We start from the raw sequence: 16434 nt of genomic DNA, 5'->3' as shown, positions 1-16434 counted from the left end.
CCTTGGGGAACTGTAATTCAAAAAACTCTAGAGCTGAAGATTTAGTGTTTTTTTTGTTTTTTTTTTTTTTTAATGTTACATCACAATATGTAAGAAATTAAATGAATATCTTTTCATAATTCTGTGCAGTGATCTGCACAGCATTATTCAATACAGATTAAATTTAGAGACTTTTAGTGGAAATTGGACTTTTAGAGGAGACTTTTAGTCGAAGTAGAAATATAATTCTTATTTCTGTTCTAATAATTCTGTAATTAATTAATTGTTTATTTATGGCAAATACAGATTTTGTTTATTCTTTGTCTACTACAAAGTGACAGTAATTAGGGAAAAAAAGTCACAGTTAGCTATGAGATATCTTTAAAAGTTATCAAGCATACCTGGTAATTTTACCTTCTAAAGTTCTATGCCTAATGGTTTGTCAGTTGGGAGGCCCTAATGAATTATAATAATTTCACTTGTGCTTTGTGCTGCAGATAGAGAAAAGACTGATTGTAGAATTCTATAAAATCAGGAGATAATGGAGGAAGGGAGAATGAAATCAGTATACACGTGGTGACAGTCAGAAGAGGAGAAGGATGAAATGCTCCTATTTTCCAGAACAGGAGAACAACAAAGGAAGCTGGCACCATCCGAAGCACCAGACTTCCTCTCTGAACAAGTAAAATTAAATAATATCATTAACTGTCAGAAGCTGTTGATGAAGTCAGAAATCTTACAGGCTTAGATGATAATGAAGATGCTGCAGTAATGTCCTTGGGCTCCCAAGCCCCGTGGGCAGCAGGGCAGGGAGGGGATTCTGCCCCTCTGCCCCGCTCTGCTGAGACCTCACCTGCAGGGCTGCATCAGCTCTGGGCTCCAGCACAGCAAGGACAGGGACCTGCTGCAGCCAGGCCAGAGGAGCACCGAGGGGAGCAGAGGGATGGAGCAGCTCTGCTGGGAGGAGAGGCTGGGAGAACTGGGATTGTTCAGCCTGGAAAAGAGAAGGCTCTGGAGTGACCTAATTGTGACCTTCCAGTGCCCAAAGGGAGCCCACAGGAAAAATGGAGAGAGATGAAGGACCTGGAGTGACAGGACAAGGAGGAATGGCTTCAAACTATCAGAGAGGAGGTTTAGATTATTAAGGAAGAAAGATATATTAGGAAGAAATTCCTCCCTATGAGGGTCGTGAGGCACAGGAGCAGATTGCCCAAAAAACTGTGGATAGCCCATCCCTGGAAGTGTGCAAGGCCAGGCCAGATGGAGCTCTGAGCAGCCTGGGCTGGTGGAAGGTGTCTCTTCCCACAGCTGGTGTTGGGTAGAGATGCTCTTTGAGGTCTCTTCCAACACAGCCCATTCCATGATTCTATGATGTTACAGGGGGTGTTAGAACTGAATGCTTCAAACAGACCTTTGGGTGCCAAAGTGCCAGCACTTGGAGTGGAAGAAGAAAAAAAAAAAACCAGCATAGTGCAAATCTGTTCATTTTTTTTTTCCTTGCATTTTTTTTCCCCACTACTGCAATACTGGTTAGTCAGACTTCTGACCTGACCTGTTATATGGGTTTTAGCCTGAAATTTAGAGTTTAGTTGTGCCTTCATACAGAAAGTACTAATAATCTCTAAACTAGCTATAACTTGACTCATAAAGGATTTAATTGGGGATTGTAGCAGCCTTAATAAATATGTATATAATGTTATGAAAGGATTGATTTTTAAAAAACTTAAGGTTGTCTGCTACATTAGATTGTTTATACATTTGTCTGACTAATATCATATTAATTGCAACCCTGTTGGTTCTCAATTAGAAGGCTTTTCAAATGAATCCTTTGAGAGAAAATTAGTTCCTAAATCAAGATAATTAAAGATGGGAACTTGCTAGTACCCATTCAATAGCATTTAAAGATCAAAGAGCTTAAGGGTTAAAAAAAGGAGCTTGAAAAGCCAGTCTGATTTCCTATGATCTCTGGCAGTGTCACTTATTTATAAGCATTTCCTTGAACTTTTAATTTTTTGAAACAGAAAGAATATTTATGCCAGAGACTTTATAAATTTTTATAATCCCGACAGTTCTCATGAGAGTGTTCTGACTTTTTTCCACAAAGAGAAAAGAAAGAGAATACTTCCACTGTATTAACAGCAATATTTTAAGTTTTTTTAAATACTTCAACAGGCAGTTGTTCCTTTCAGGTAGTTTAACTATAATTTTAAGTATTTTTTCATGATCCATAATACTTCCAATACCTAGTGATAATATTGTCAATTCTTTGCCTATTTTTAATATTTAAGTTTTGAAGTTTCAGCTTCTTTTCAAAAAAGTAACATAAAATTTTGCAAACATTTCTCTTTTTTCAAGTATATTTCTTCAGTGAAGATATTTGAAACAAAAGCTAAAAGGTTTCCCATTGGCCTGCTCTGTTTAACCAAAACTAAACTGAAAATGTAGTTGTTGAGAAGCTTGAAATTTTATTGATTCTACATCTTCTTCAAGGCCTATCATGTCCATGGTTTATGTAATTTCTAGCACAACTTCTGGATCCTTTTATGAAAGGTATTTGGAACATTGAAAGCTATATTTTAATGATTGTAAGTAACATCCTCACAAGTGGGGCCAAGACAGCCATTTCTTAAAAATGAGATTATTGGCTTTTTTCTGATAGGCAATTATCAGTGTGCAATTAAATATCTAAACTGGTATGAGTATTCCCACAAAATATAAGTGATGCTGTTAAAATTAGAACCCAGGAGTAATCACTTAATCATAGGACCAGAATCAGGATGACAGTTCCAGAACATATCTCAGGGCTAGGTTGGGTGGGGCTTTGAGCCACCTGGTCTAGTGGAAGGTGTCCTTGCCCATGGCATGGGGTTGGAACAGGATGATCTTTATGGCACCTTCCAGCACAGGCCATTCTATGATATTATAGCAGCTCTTGAACCATTTAATAGTTCCCAGTTTTTCTAGTGGCATCTTAGCTACATGTTTCAAAGTCACATCAGCAGAAATCTTGCTTAAGATATAGGGAAGAATTCTGCCAAATTTTACTTTCAACATTTCAAAATTTTACTTAGTTTCAACAAGTAAACAAGCCTCATGTTGAGTACTTTTGGCGAAATTTCTATTGAAATTTCAGATCAAAAGTGGCAAAATGTTGCAAAAATTTCTTTTATGTTTTGTGGTTTCTCTTTCCCAAGTAGCTGTTCTGTTTTCCTAAATGAAGTATTATTGTAGTTAATTGCTGGTTTTAAAGACAGCAGTAATGCTTCAATAGCTAAAATAGTTGATGAAACAATTTATTAGGCATCTAAGTTGCTTTCTAAAGTCAATAAGATCTATCTTCTATCAGGTCTAATGAGTTTTTAAAACTTCCCTATATCCTGTATTTTAAACATACTGCATCTCTAAATAAACATTCAAATGTGATTTGTACAAAAAAAGTATATATGCTTCATAGCCAAACACACACATTGATCTTGAATATAATTTTTAGACATCTTGACTCTCATTTTCTAGAAGATCATGAAGAATAATAAATAAAGTAACTTTAAAGTAGCTGCCAAATAATTTCATTTTTATCCTTTGAATATTACAGGAATGGATACTTAACAGTAGGACTTGTATTTTCCAACATTAAGTTTCAGTGTCAGATCATACTCTTAAATTTGGTGGTTCCTTTTTGATTCTATAGATGCTGAAAAACCATAGCAAATGTGGAAGAAAAATTTCACATGTATACAAGAAAACCTTTCTTTGCTGTAATGGAGTTCTTTATGTGTAAGAAATGTTTGTGACATTTATCCAAAGATCAAAAGCTTTATCATGTGGTTTGCACTTGAACTGCTTAGTTTTATGACAGAGAAACAGCATAATTAGAAATTCAATCTTCTTTGCATTTTAAATATTTATTATGTAATTGCCAAGGAGGTTTTTCATTAATGTTAAAATACTTATTTGCATCAGCTATAGATGTGGCCTCTTATTCACAATAGTTTTATAGGAAAAGTATCCTTCAAATGCTCTCCTTGTTCTTCTTGGCTAGGACTGTGCTGCTTGAGGTCAGTCTATGAGGATACTCTAATGAATAGGGTTCCATCTGTTGTTTTAATTACATGATATTAGAATTTTGGTGAACTATCTTATACAGACACTACCGCTGTTTATGGTACTTTACAAACATTAAATAAAGCCACATTTTTTCTTAGTTATAAAATGCCTGTACAAAACAGTTTTAGCTTAGCATAAGCTTTTTTGTGTATTCAGATGTGATAGACTCTTCCTATTCTGTCAGAGATAATTTAACTTTGATTTACTTGTTAAATCAGTTTGTTTCTTGTTTCTATTTCTCATGAGAGGTTTTCTCTCGGCTATTGTTCCTTCAGATTTTCAACTGGATTATTTGTGTCCATTCCTTACTGTGACAGAGAACAAGCAATTTAATTTATTTTTCTGTCCCGTAATGTTCTAGATGTTTCCTCTTAGAACCAAAAGATTATAGGATCTTGATTTGAGACCATCTTTGGGGCCTATCTCTTCCAGTCTCCTCTTTACAGCAAGTGTCACAAGCATTCCTATGTATCATGGCCTTGAGTTGTCCAATGACATTCATACTGAGAAGGCATCTTTGGCTCTGACATCTTTTTAACTCTGCTTAAATAAGTTGTAGGCAGTTCATTGCTTGATACATTGCCTTCTATTTCCTAGAATAAACAAGCCAGTTTCTGACATAATTTTTGCATGAGACATTTTCTCTAAGATCCTAGTCATTTGCTGGACTCTTCCAGATGCTACTTCTTGAACTAGGGGCCCAACATTGGACACATTATGCCCTCCTCAGTATTGGCTAGAAAGTTGGATAAGAATTCACTCAAAGTACCTGCCCAGATGTCATCACAAATAATTATTTTGCTTTTAAACATATTTAAAATAAATTATAAAATTACCTTTTTGATGTCATTTAGTATTTTTCTAAATTACTTCTTTATATGCTATAAATTTACAACTAAATTAAATTGTATTCTAGCCAATGATCAAATACTTTCAGCAAGTTCTAAATCAATTGACATAATGAGGGTGAGTTTTTAAGTCTTTGGAATTACATCTCTAATCATTTCAGTTTCTAATCTAAGGTTCTAAATGAACTCAGATGTGAAAGAAATTTTTTTGTTTGACCAAATATCTAATCTAAGTTTGGAGGTAATTCTTGAAGGTTGGGTAGTACAACGTTTAGAGGTCACCTCCATCCTAATTCTATGATTTTATGTCAGTTTTTCAGAGATATAAAGAAAATGTCAAATTTCACAGCTCAATTAACCCATCCCAAATTTAGCCTGGGAGTTGATTTAAATGACCAACTTTCTGCTGAATAATAAGTTACCTGTAAGCTAATTGAATCATTTTCGTGAATAGATTATCCTTTCTTTTATTTAATTGAACTATCTTTTTAATATATTGCTCAATATGCTAAGGCTTCTAGAAAAGTTATTGAAAATTTAAACATACTTCATGCAATGCTAAGCTGTTTTCTTAAAGTGGATTTTGAGCACTTGTAATTACTGAAGTTGTGTGCCTAAAAGTCTCTAATCTTTGCAATGGACTGTGATATTTGCACCTGTAAACACAAACACATTCTGCACACACCAGCTCTGATATCCTCAACAGTCACATTTCTGTAATAATGATGCCTAAGCCTTTTTTAAACAGATATTTATTCAAGCAAATTTCATATTTCTTCATGTTTTGGCCATTCAAAGTTATACTTTGATCTGAAGGAATATTTTTGTAAAATACTTTCATTTTTATTGAATGTTGAATATTATTCTGCCCTTGGGCATTTTTAGAATTTTTTATTTAATTTATGACTTCCTAAAATTTGTTTAAATGGCTTTTCAGAAGGGAATATAACAGGAACAAACACATCACTGACTCAATATTATTCCATTATAAAACTTTGAAAAATTAAAAATTCATGCAACAATAATTATAGGTTTGGGTTGCTTAGAAATATGGTAATATTTTTTAAAGATTTTGATGAAAGATAAAATATTTTATACAAATAATTATATTTCAAGATGTTTTTGAATAAGATTGCCTAAGTTATGCACTCCATGTTTTTAATTGCTTTATTTGTGAATTCCAGAAGCAGAAAGTAAAGGAAAATAAAGGCAGTAGAGAGGGCATGTATCAAAATGTGTAATTCTATGCTTCCCCCTCTCTTCTAAACAAAATTTATATTTTTGTTTTTATATTTATTTTAATATTTTTGGTTTAAGTTGATAATATTTTTTGAGCTTGGGTTAGTAATAATGGAAAACTTGAGTACTGGATTGTGGTACTTGCATTCCAAAATAAGGGTTCCAAGTTTTTCAAGGATGCGATAGAAGAGGAAATAAAAAACATGGCTCAAAGTAAACTTCACTGGGTGAATAGATGAGTCCCTAAGTTCATATTCCAGCCAATTTGGAATGTCTCAAGAACTACCTAACTTTTAAAAAGACCATGTAGATAAAGAGACTATTTCCAAAACAAATTCTCCACGTTCTTAAATCTGAATTCAGACATTGCTTAGATGTATATGGCTGGCAGCAGGAAGTCCTTGGAGCCTTTTCTCTATGTCCTGATGATGTCTGTTCTCAACAGCCACTAGTTCATTTTCTTGAGATGTCAAACTTGTGTCACATTTCCACAATATCTGTGAACTCCTGCAGTTAGAAATGTGAGCTTATGTGAAGTTGAAGTTTATATTCTGATTTCATTATGCACTTCCAAGAAACAGAATGAACTGTTATATTTATATTAAAGACAACTCCTGACAGAGACTGCAACCACTTTTTGAGGCATCAAATATTTTTACTAGACACATCCTTTCTCAGAAACAAGTAATTTTTTCATGTGTCATCTTTTTTATAAGAAAAGGCAAACCTCTGAGGTAGGCCAATACAGTTGCTTGTTTTGCAATTCTTTCAGAGTTAAAATCCTCTCTTTTTAACTACAGAGACATTGATTAGTCAATGTGTTTTATTCAAAATGCCATGACCTAAATACTGCTCTTTCTGCAGCTGACTTAGATTACATATTGTTTTGCTTTAACTTGTTACCTATATGTACATTTCATAGAGACTACTGTATTTTTAACAACAGTTGCTATGCCATACAATGGCTGCTGTACCTGGACAATTTCTTCTTGGTATTTTCAATCTCACCTAATATCTTCTGAACTCTAAGGCTGATTGTAGCATTTTTCTAGTGAGAACTGAGGAAAAAGTATTCATTACACCTTTTGTTGCAAAAATCTCATTTTTAAATCAACCAGGATATGTTGATTCCAATTATATGACATAATTTCTTGCCCTGTCTTTAATAATTTTTAAGTCTACATTTTCTTTTTTCCCAGAGAAATCCCTTAATATATATATCACATTAGAAACTAACATCTCCTTTGTAGAATGTGCTTGAAGAAGACACTTTTGTGAGAATGGGTTATGTATTGTTTACGAATGGGCAGGCTTTTGGCTCCTTCTAAGACATATTTATGTTGTAATTACTTCTATAAGTTATTGTTGTATTATTTATTTTGAGGGTTAATGTGTTTATCATTCAACAGAAACTTTGCAGACAGCTTTTGGCCTGAAGTTTGAGAAGCATGTTCTTTAGATTTAGGTTGTAAATGCCAAGTAGTTAGATGAATGCTGGCTCAATTCAATACCCCTCTGCAACTTGAAGGACCACTTGGGCTGTTAGCTGATTTTGGAGGAAGAATTTTAGCAGTGATTTCAGTTGTTTGTTTGTTTGGTTGGTTGGTTTTTTTTGTTTGTTTGTTTGGTTTTGGGTTTTTTGTTTGTTTGGTTTTGGATTTTTTTTTTCTTTTGTTTTCCCAATATCATGTTTTCTGCTACTGGTCCCCAGGCAGCCTGTATGTACCTTTCAATGAGGGTGTCCATGTTCAATTACTTGTCTTGGCACATTATCAAACTTGTGCTGACTACCCAGCAACAATGAACAAATGCTGTTTTGAAAAGTTTCTTCCTCAGAAAGACAAAAATGGAATATAATGGGGAAATATGAGGCACTCTTTTGGCATGAGTGCTTCTTTTCAGAAACATTTCTAAGGTTTGTGGCTTTACCTTCAAGTTTGCAGGTTTTGACAAATGTGACCCTCAGTTAATTTTTTTTTTTTTTTCCCCTGTACTGTGTCTGATTTACTGTTCTATAATGAAAAGCTGCCCAGTGGAGCAAGGAGAAACAAGTTAGATTTTCATGTTCTAAAGATCACATAGACACACAGAGACAGCAGAGGCAAGAAGGCAGGAGAAAACTCCTGGTCTGAATCCCTGCTCAGAGCAAGGTCAGCAGCAGATTGCTCAGGGACGTGCCCAGTCAGGTTTTTAGTATCTCCAAGGATGCAGAATCAACAGCCTCTCTAGGCAACTGGTTCCTGTGTTTGACCACCAAGTGAAAAAGTGTTTTACTATGTTTAAAAAGAGATTCCTGTATTTTTGTTAGTGCACATTGCCACTTGCCTTTTGGAAATTATATTAAATCCAATTTAAACTAGATTAAAAATAAAACAAAATAAAACAAAAACAAGCAAAAAAACCCTACCAAAAGACCCTAGAAGCATTTAGATTGGAAAAGACCTGTAAGATCATTGAGTCCAACCATTTTAAGAGAACAGTGCCAAGCCCAGCACTAAACCATGTTCCTTGTCTCTGCAGATCTAAATCCTTTAAATACCTCCTGTGATGGTGACTCTAGTATTTCCCTGGGCAGTGTTTTTCTGTGCTCAACAACCCTTTCAGTGAATAAATTTTTTTTTTAATATCTAATCAGAAACTCTCACAGTACAACTTGAGGCCATTGCCTCTTTTCCTACAGCCTTTTGCTTGGGAAAAGAAATCTAATATTAAAAAAATAAACCCTACCCACAATACACACGCCCTACCTTCCACTTATTCTGTCTAGGTTACTATTACTAAAAAACTGTTAAATTTAAGATAAGGTCCTTATTTTTCAGGTGTATATTTATTGAGTCACTTCTTGGTCTTGATTTCATATTTTGTGTAGGAGATATGAAATTAGGAATTCCCCAACTTAATAAATTACAGTTTGGGAAGCATGTTCCTTAATATTCTTTGCCCATCAAATATTTTTCTTTCTGTTTATTGCTTCCAAAAAATAAAAAATCAGATTGAGCAGATTTTGTTAAAGTTATGTTCATCACTGATAAATAGAATTCTATAGTACTTTGATCATCCTATTCTATATTATTTTTTTCTCCACATATGTATCTGTGAAAAATTTTGAATTACTGTGGGAAAAGATAGAATTCCTGTGGGTGTATGAGAAAAATACATGACAAAGGTTTTCCAGTATGTTCCTCTACAGTTAAAATATCTTAATATTCTGTTAATAAATTAGTTTTAAACTTCACTGTTCTTCCCATGCATAATAAGAAGCTCTACTGAATTTAGCTAGAATAATTTAAGTAGAATTAAATATATGCATCCTGTCATACCTGACACTTTATAGCTAAACTCCTCCAATGTTTATCATGCCTTTCTCTTACACAGATTCTAAGTGAATAAATTATATTGGGTTTTTTTGAATTTTTTTTCATTTCTCTATCTATTAATCTTGACTTTTTTATAAGTTTCTAAGCCATGACTAAGAATATTAAATATTCATAAATATTTTTAGGTATTATTTTAAATATCTCAATATGTTTGGGCTTGTAAATCTATATATATTAAAATTTACCTGTTTTCACCCAATTACCTATCTTCTTAGTTTTGAAGAACTGAGCTCTCATTATCAACCTACCTGAAAATCTCAATACAATATTTATGTGTTTATTTCCAAACAGTAGTTTTCTAGACTCTTGGGGGACTCTTGGGAAGTAACTTCTGTTTGAGATTAGTCTTTTGAATGGAATTGTAGCAAGCAGACTGGTTTATACTTGTTTACTGTCTCTGCTCAGATATTAATGGCTTATCCATTTAACTGTTTCTGCTGCAAGTGTCAGAGGATTTTCTGATTATGATTCAGTATTTGTTGCACAAAACTGGATTGTGTTGGTGCTCTTTCATTGTGCATTTCACCCCTACAACATCTGTTCTGGCCCAGAAGGCAGTTTGAACTTTGTGTGACTTCCAGTTCCTCTCATCAGAGAAAATGATGCTTCAACAGATGTAGGAAATGAATTCATGATGACACAAAGACTGTTTTGTCTAACTAAAAATAAAACACTCTGTAATCTATAAGACAGAAATTGAAGAAGGAATACACAATAATTCAAATAAAAACCTTAGAACTTTAAATCTGAACTGTATTCTCTACTGACATCCAAATTAAGGGTAATGTGATAAAATGGAAAGTTCATTTATACTGAACTACTTAATTAATTGTGAAACTTTCTGCCAAGCAATTATAAATGTAACATCTCTCAGTACTGTCATACCATGGAGAAATGAGGCTTTATGATTTATTAGTAATCAGCCCACTAGAAAATTGAAAATAACCAAACTCTTTACGGTTTAAATTTGTTTGTTGTCTTTACAGATGAAGTTTGTCTTTCAGATTATTTTACAAAACTTGCAGACAAGCATTAAAGCCATTGAATGGAAGAAGGATATCATTAGGCCAGTTAATATGCTTTTATTTATAAGAAAAAAACCTAGGGCTACATTGTTTACAGGATATTAGAATATTAGGAAAGGATGAATAGGAAATTTTGTGTAGTTTATATTAAACTGCTAAAGATGAAAAAAAAAAAAAAATACCCCCAAAATTACATTTAAATGAGTAAACATTAAAAGAATTGCATTTGAGTAGTCTCTTTGGAATAATTTTTCATTGTAGGTTCTCACGCACATAGAAAAAATATTATTCTTCAGCATTCTCTTAGTTCCCATGGATTACAAATGCATGAGGTGGTTTTAAACACTACAAGTCTCACAGACTTTACAATATCAACAGGAACATCATCTCCTTTTTAGAACAGGATAACAGGACTTTTTCCCCATAGATAATTCACTTGGATATAAGAGAGATGCCTCAGTATGTGTTAAAATCCTATTTTTTTTCTAAGACTTAATTGTGGGTTTTCTGTTTAATGATGATAATTTTAATACCTATGTCATTATCTATAATGGTCTTCTCTTGCATCATATTTGACCACATGCCATTTCTTCTTCAAAGGTCCAAAGTGTTGGAGTTTTATTTGTTTATGTGAAAAAAACTAATTTTTTTTTTACATTAAGTGACTTAAGATATCTCCAAACATGGTTTCCATTGGGTTCTTCCAGCTCTCAAGTGCAAATTACTTTAAATAGGCTTGAATTCAGTTGTGTTTTATATTGTTTTTTAGCGGAGTTCTTCAGGGAAGAGGTATACTGTTCCAAATTTTTTGATTACTCATGGAAATTGCTTAGATCAGAGTTTTGCTAATGGAAATGTAACTTTATGGCTTGTTTAATGATTTTTTTTTTTATTTGTATTTCTTACTTTGCTGAATTAGTAGTTGAGAAAGTTTAAACTCTTCATGTTTTTAAAAAAAACTCAAGAATTTGCCCTAAAATAAAATTCCCTTGAACTGTCTGATACTTAACAAGTTCATTGTATATTTACTAGTTTATGTTTACTCATTTCAGCTTAGAGGTTCAAAAGGTTCTAAAATATATTATTAATAATAAAAATGCAGGAAGTGTTTTTGTCAATGGTATTTCAAAGTATATTTAAATGATAAATTATTAGAATTTTAAAGGGGAATCTATTTCTTCAAGGGTTGTGTAATTTTCATTCAAAACCCATTCACTTTTATCTGGGCACTTAAACAAAATATTCTTGGAATTCTGCATAATAAAGGGTAGAAAAATTAGCTGGGTGAGTGGTTGCTCTGGGATTCAATTTGATACCTATTACAAATATATTAATTTCTTCATGCTCAAGGATAATGAAGCCTAGTTTTCTAAGCATATATTAAAAAAACAAGTTAAATCGTTTACTGAAAACAAAACCACATCACCCAAGTAAAAGCTTGCTTACTGAATGAAGTCAAAGAACTAGCCAAGGGTGTAGCTTTTGTCAGAGAGCTACACTAAACACAATTAGGAAAGAAAAAAAGAAAACAAAGAAAACAATTCTCTCAGTTAAATCTTTCAGTCTACTTGTTTTTCTTAGAAGCCAATGCCAAATCTATCCAAATGAGTGTTTTTAGCTGTCATCTCTTCCCTTAGCTCCATGCTGATCCCAAGTTCTGCCTTGCTTTGTCTTCAGAGCTGCTCTTTTCCTTTTTACTGCCTTCTCATTAGCCGCTACTTTTCAGAAAATTTGCAGCTCAACAGATTTAGAAAGACCCCTCTACAACCGAGCAGTGTCTAATGGTTCAAAAGTAAATTCTAAAAGTTTTTCAGTTTTCAGATGTATTAATATAGCATGAAACTGTTAACTATGTTGTACGCAATTTATATTGTGAAAACTAGAGCAGAATATTTTGTTGTTGGTGTCTTTCCAATACAAAAAAAAAGGAAGTTTTTTCAAGTTTTATCAGTGCTTGGGTGGGATTTTTTTATTTTTAAGAAATGGAATTATCAAGAAGATGTTGGGTAAATTTATTAGATGAAGCAGTTTTACTCAATTTTTTTCAGATTTTATTACGCCATCCTCCCCTTTACCTTTTTATTACCTTGTATATCTTTTATATTTATATACTTATATTTGTATAGGGTACACTTTGAACATGTAACATATTGCTAATGGACAGTAAAAGTACTGGTGAGTGGCTTACTGCTACAATTTTTGTTATCTCTCAGTGATGGCACCTCACTTCTGTTCCATCAGGTGATCACCTGTGCAGACACCTGTGGAGATTTGTGATGTTAGTTCTGAAACCTGAAAGCTACTGCTGCTAATGGGACTGAAATCAATTAGTCTACTAAATATTAGTCCTTATGAATGCAGTCATCTGTCTCTGTATTTAACAAGTACAAATGGACCTCTCATTACTGTTCTTACTTTTCTTCCTTAGTGTTTTTTAAACCCATTAAGGAATAATTCAGCAGAATCCTTTTAGTGTATTACAACTGATAATAATTCCTTTATAATGACTCTGATCAAAAGGGATGGGATTGGTTGTATCAGCTAGTTCTAGTAGTGCTCTTTTATTTTGCTATGAAATTAGACATGTACCAAAGACTGAGGAAAGCCCCAGATGAATTCACTTTTTCCCAGAAGAGCTGTACTATAGTAGCATTACACTCCCCAGACTTCAACTCAAATAGATCTTTTACATCTTGCCTTTTTCCATTTTTTTCCCCTGAATAGGTAGTTTGGTGATATTCTTGGAAACATCAGAGGAGAAAGTACTTTTTAAGATCTATCAGGAAGGTGCTATTTATTTCTGGACTTAGTTTAGCATAGGTAGCACCTCTACTAAATTTTTGCAATATCTCCAAAGAGCTGATAAAATAAGCATTTGTCTGTATATTCAAAGAAATTCACAACAGCCTAATGCAAAGAGCTCCATTTTTTATTAATCCATTAGTTAGTACAGTAATAATTTGAGTTGTGGCTAAATTTCTGCCATGTTCATCAAAGATTATACTATCTGAGACAGTTTTGGAAGTATGGTGGAATTTTCTGAATGTGTTGTCTCTTTGCAATGTTTTGCTTTCAGTAAGTAACAAGTGAGTATTCTTCCTGCTTAATTTGCCTGACTACTAAAAATCAGATATTTCTGAATTAATAACTTGAGCAATATTTTTACTTCTAAGTTGCATGAAGCAATATTTTTTTATTTACATCAAGCAGAGCTAGGAAAATGGTGAGGCTGGGAAAATGGGGCAGATGGTTTTATATTTTTCTATTTTGTGAATATTAAAGTACCATATGTAGGAAAAATATTTCCTTTTGGTTTCAGAGATGTAGCTAGCTCTTCACAGAGTTTATGTAGTTAAAAAATTATGTAGTTAAAAAATGCTAAAAAATTTAATTGGATTTGAGCCCTCTGCCAAAGCTGTGTTACAATCTCAAATATCTATTTAATTTATGAAGGAAAAATATTCTCTTACTTTTGCACGTTTCATCATGCCACCTCTTACATTCTACCTAACCTGTATTACCTAATCTATTGCATTTATATAGTTCAACATCAGTTATTAGAATTAAGAAATGCAATTATCCTTGAAGCACCACTGCTGAAATATATATTTCATATATATTTCACTCTTAACATATATATTTCTGGACCAAATGTACAAGACTGCTCTTTAAAAGAATACGGTATCAGAAAAATGGTGATGTAGTATGTGACGTGGAATAAATATCCAAGCTCTTCAAGTTCCCCCGTGGCTGTATTTATTACCTTGGCTGTATTACCATGGTTGTATTTAGTACTTTGGTTTACACTGCAATTATAGGTCTTGAGGCTATAGTAAAAAAAAAAGCTTTACCTGACAGGTAAAAAAAGAAATGAGGCTTGGAGTATCCTCCTGGATGATTGGTTACGCCTTAATTCTTATGACAACATAAGGTAAAACTTTGTGTTAAACTAATTTCATTTTTATTACTAATTTCCTTTATTACTAATTTCTTAGCTTTTGGTTTTGGTGCCATGGGTGTAAAGACCAGAGATGAGAACAAGCAGACTCTTCCTCTGTTAGGGCTCTAAAGGAGCCTTCACCTGCTCCTCACTCTTGCACTGCAAATGCCACTCCTCCCTCCTCCCTTGCACTAGATTCAACATTTTTACAGTTCCCTTCAGCTTCTTTCTGGACTAGGCAATCCTGTCGTCTTCCTGGTTGTCTTTATGGACTGAGAATTTTTTATTTTAGCAGAGTGCATACAGATATTTACCTTTGCCTAAGGCAGGATATGTTCTTTGTGGCTTTTTACTGTTTTTTTTTATTCTTAGCTATTTTCTTATGGGAGCAGGGTATAAGATATTAATATTCACTTAAAACAAATTAAATTGTAATTATCTTCCTAGGAAAAACATTTACAATTCAGGAAATATTGTGAAAAATGTTATATGCTGTACAGATATTTGATGTTTAATTTTGTGTGTTTGGTTGTGGAGAATTTTCTGGAAAGTACCCAGTTCTGTTAAATTTAAATTGGCAGGCTGATACTGAAGCAATCAATGGTTTCCTTTGCCTTTTTGATGTAGCTTTTGTTTTGACTATTGGAACAAAAAAAATCACATCTTGTCTAATTCTTGCTCATTTAGGCTAATTACTTAAAAGTTAATAGCAAATCTATTTTATTTCACTTTTCTCTTAATTGTAATAGTTCTCATGTTAATATCTATGGATAGTACTTTGCTGATAGTTTTTCTGTGCTCAGCTTTTCTTGAATTTCTACTGTCAACAGAACTGAATAGTTCTGGGGTTTCAGCAAGTTTTGAAGTAATATTCATGGGTAAAATTTGTCACATAAAAAAAAGCTAGAGACTTAGACTGTGGGTCTCAGATTCAAAGAGAGAAACTGAGAGTTTCTATCCAGACAGAAGCCTGGAAAGAGCTGGAGAAGAATGTAAATAATTCTTTATCTCTCTTATTGTTCACATTGTTTATAGTTAATTTCTATCACTGTGCATCAAGCACTCTGCACCAATGCTCTGAGTTGTTTTCACTTCAGGGCCAATGGAATTGGTCTTCACAAAGCTCTGTATAAAAGAGCAGTGTATTTTGAATAAACCAGAGTTTTACTCTCAGCAGCCTTCTGAGTCATTCTTCTCATTCCAGTCTTGCCTCGACAGCGACATTAGACACAGGGAAAACACCTTTCTGCCTCTTTCCCAGACTCCAGAATCCACTCCCTCCCATTCCTGGCCTTCACTCCCCTTATTTCACCACCCATGCAGATAACAGTCCAGCCCGTGAGGTGATGGATAATGCAGGAGGCTGGGATGAGGACACAGAAATTCCTTTCTGTCATTCCTTCTTATTCACTCTTTTCTTCCACTGCTTCTGCCTAACTCCTTTCCTTTTTTCTGTTTTGGATTATCCACAGTCCTTTCAGGATGTGTTTTCTCTCTTATGGGCTCATGCATTGGCCGGGGTTCTGGAGTGTTGCCAATTGTGCCGTGGAGCACCTCTTGTCACTTTGGCCTTCTTGTCTCTCTCTTTGGCATTCTGAGAGGTTCTACAAACTCCTTCAGCCCTCTCAGCTGTGTCCTGCAGTGGCTCCATCGTGACCCAGCTGGAGCTGCCTGTATCTGTCACAGCACAACCTCTGAACTCCCTCCCCTCCAACCAGCCCCACTAACGAAACCTTGCTTTTTATATCCAATACACTCAAATATGAGAATATTGTGGGAGGGAAAGCCAAAAGCCTTGGTAAAGTCAAACTAATTTCCACTCACTGTTCTTATCTTGCACACAAAATTTATAATTTTATCCTATAAGATGGTGGAGTTAGGCATGACTTACCCTTGTTCTGTGTGTTACAAATCACCCCATT

General features: G+C 33.9%; 1 protein-coding gene across 1 annotated transcript in view; it reads left to right on the top strand.

Moving 5' to 3' along the window:
- The window catches only part of NCAM2 (neural cell adhesion molecule 2), a 263496-nt gene that overhangs the window by 118831 nt on the left and 128231 nt on the right, over positions 1-16434 (top strand). The window lies entirely within an intron of this gene.

This window comes from Lonchura striata, chromosome 1, assembly GCF_050655825.1.
Source record: "Lonchura striata isolate lonStrDom1 chromosome 1, ASM5065582v1, whole genome shotgun sequence".
In the NCBI taxonomy this organism is placed as follows: domain Eukaryota; kingdom Metazoa; phylum Chordata; class Aves; order Passeriformes; family Estrildidae; genus Lonchura; species Lonchura striata.
The sequence above is the reverse complement of the archived record's forward strand: the minus strand, read 5'-3'. Positions and strand labels throughout refer to the sequence as shown.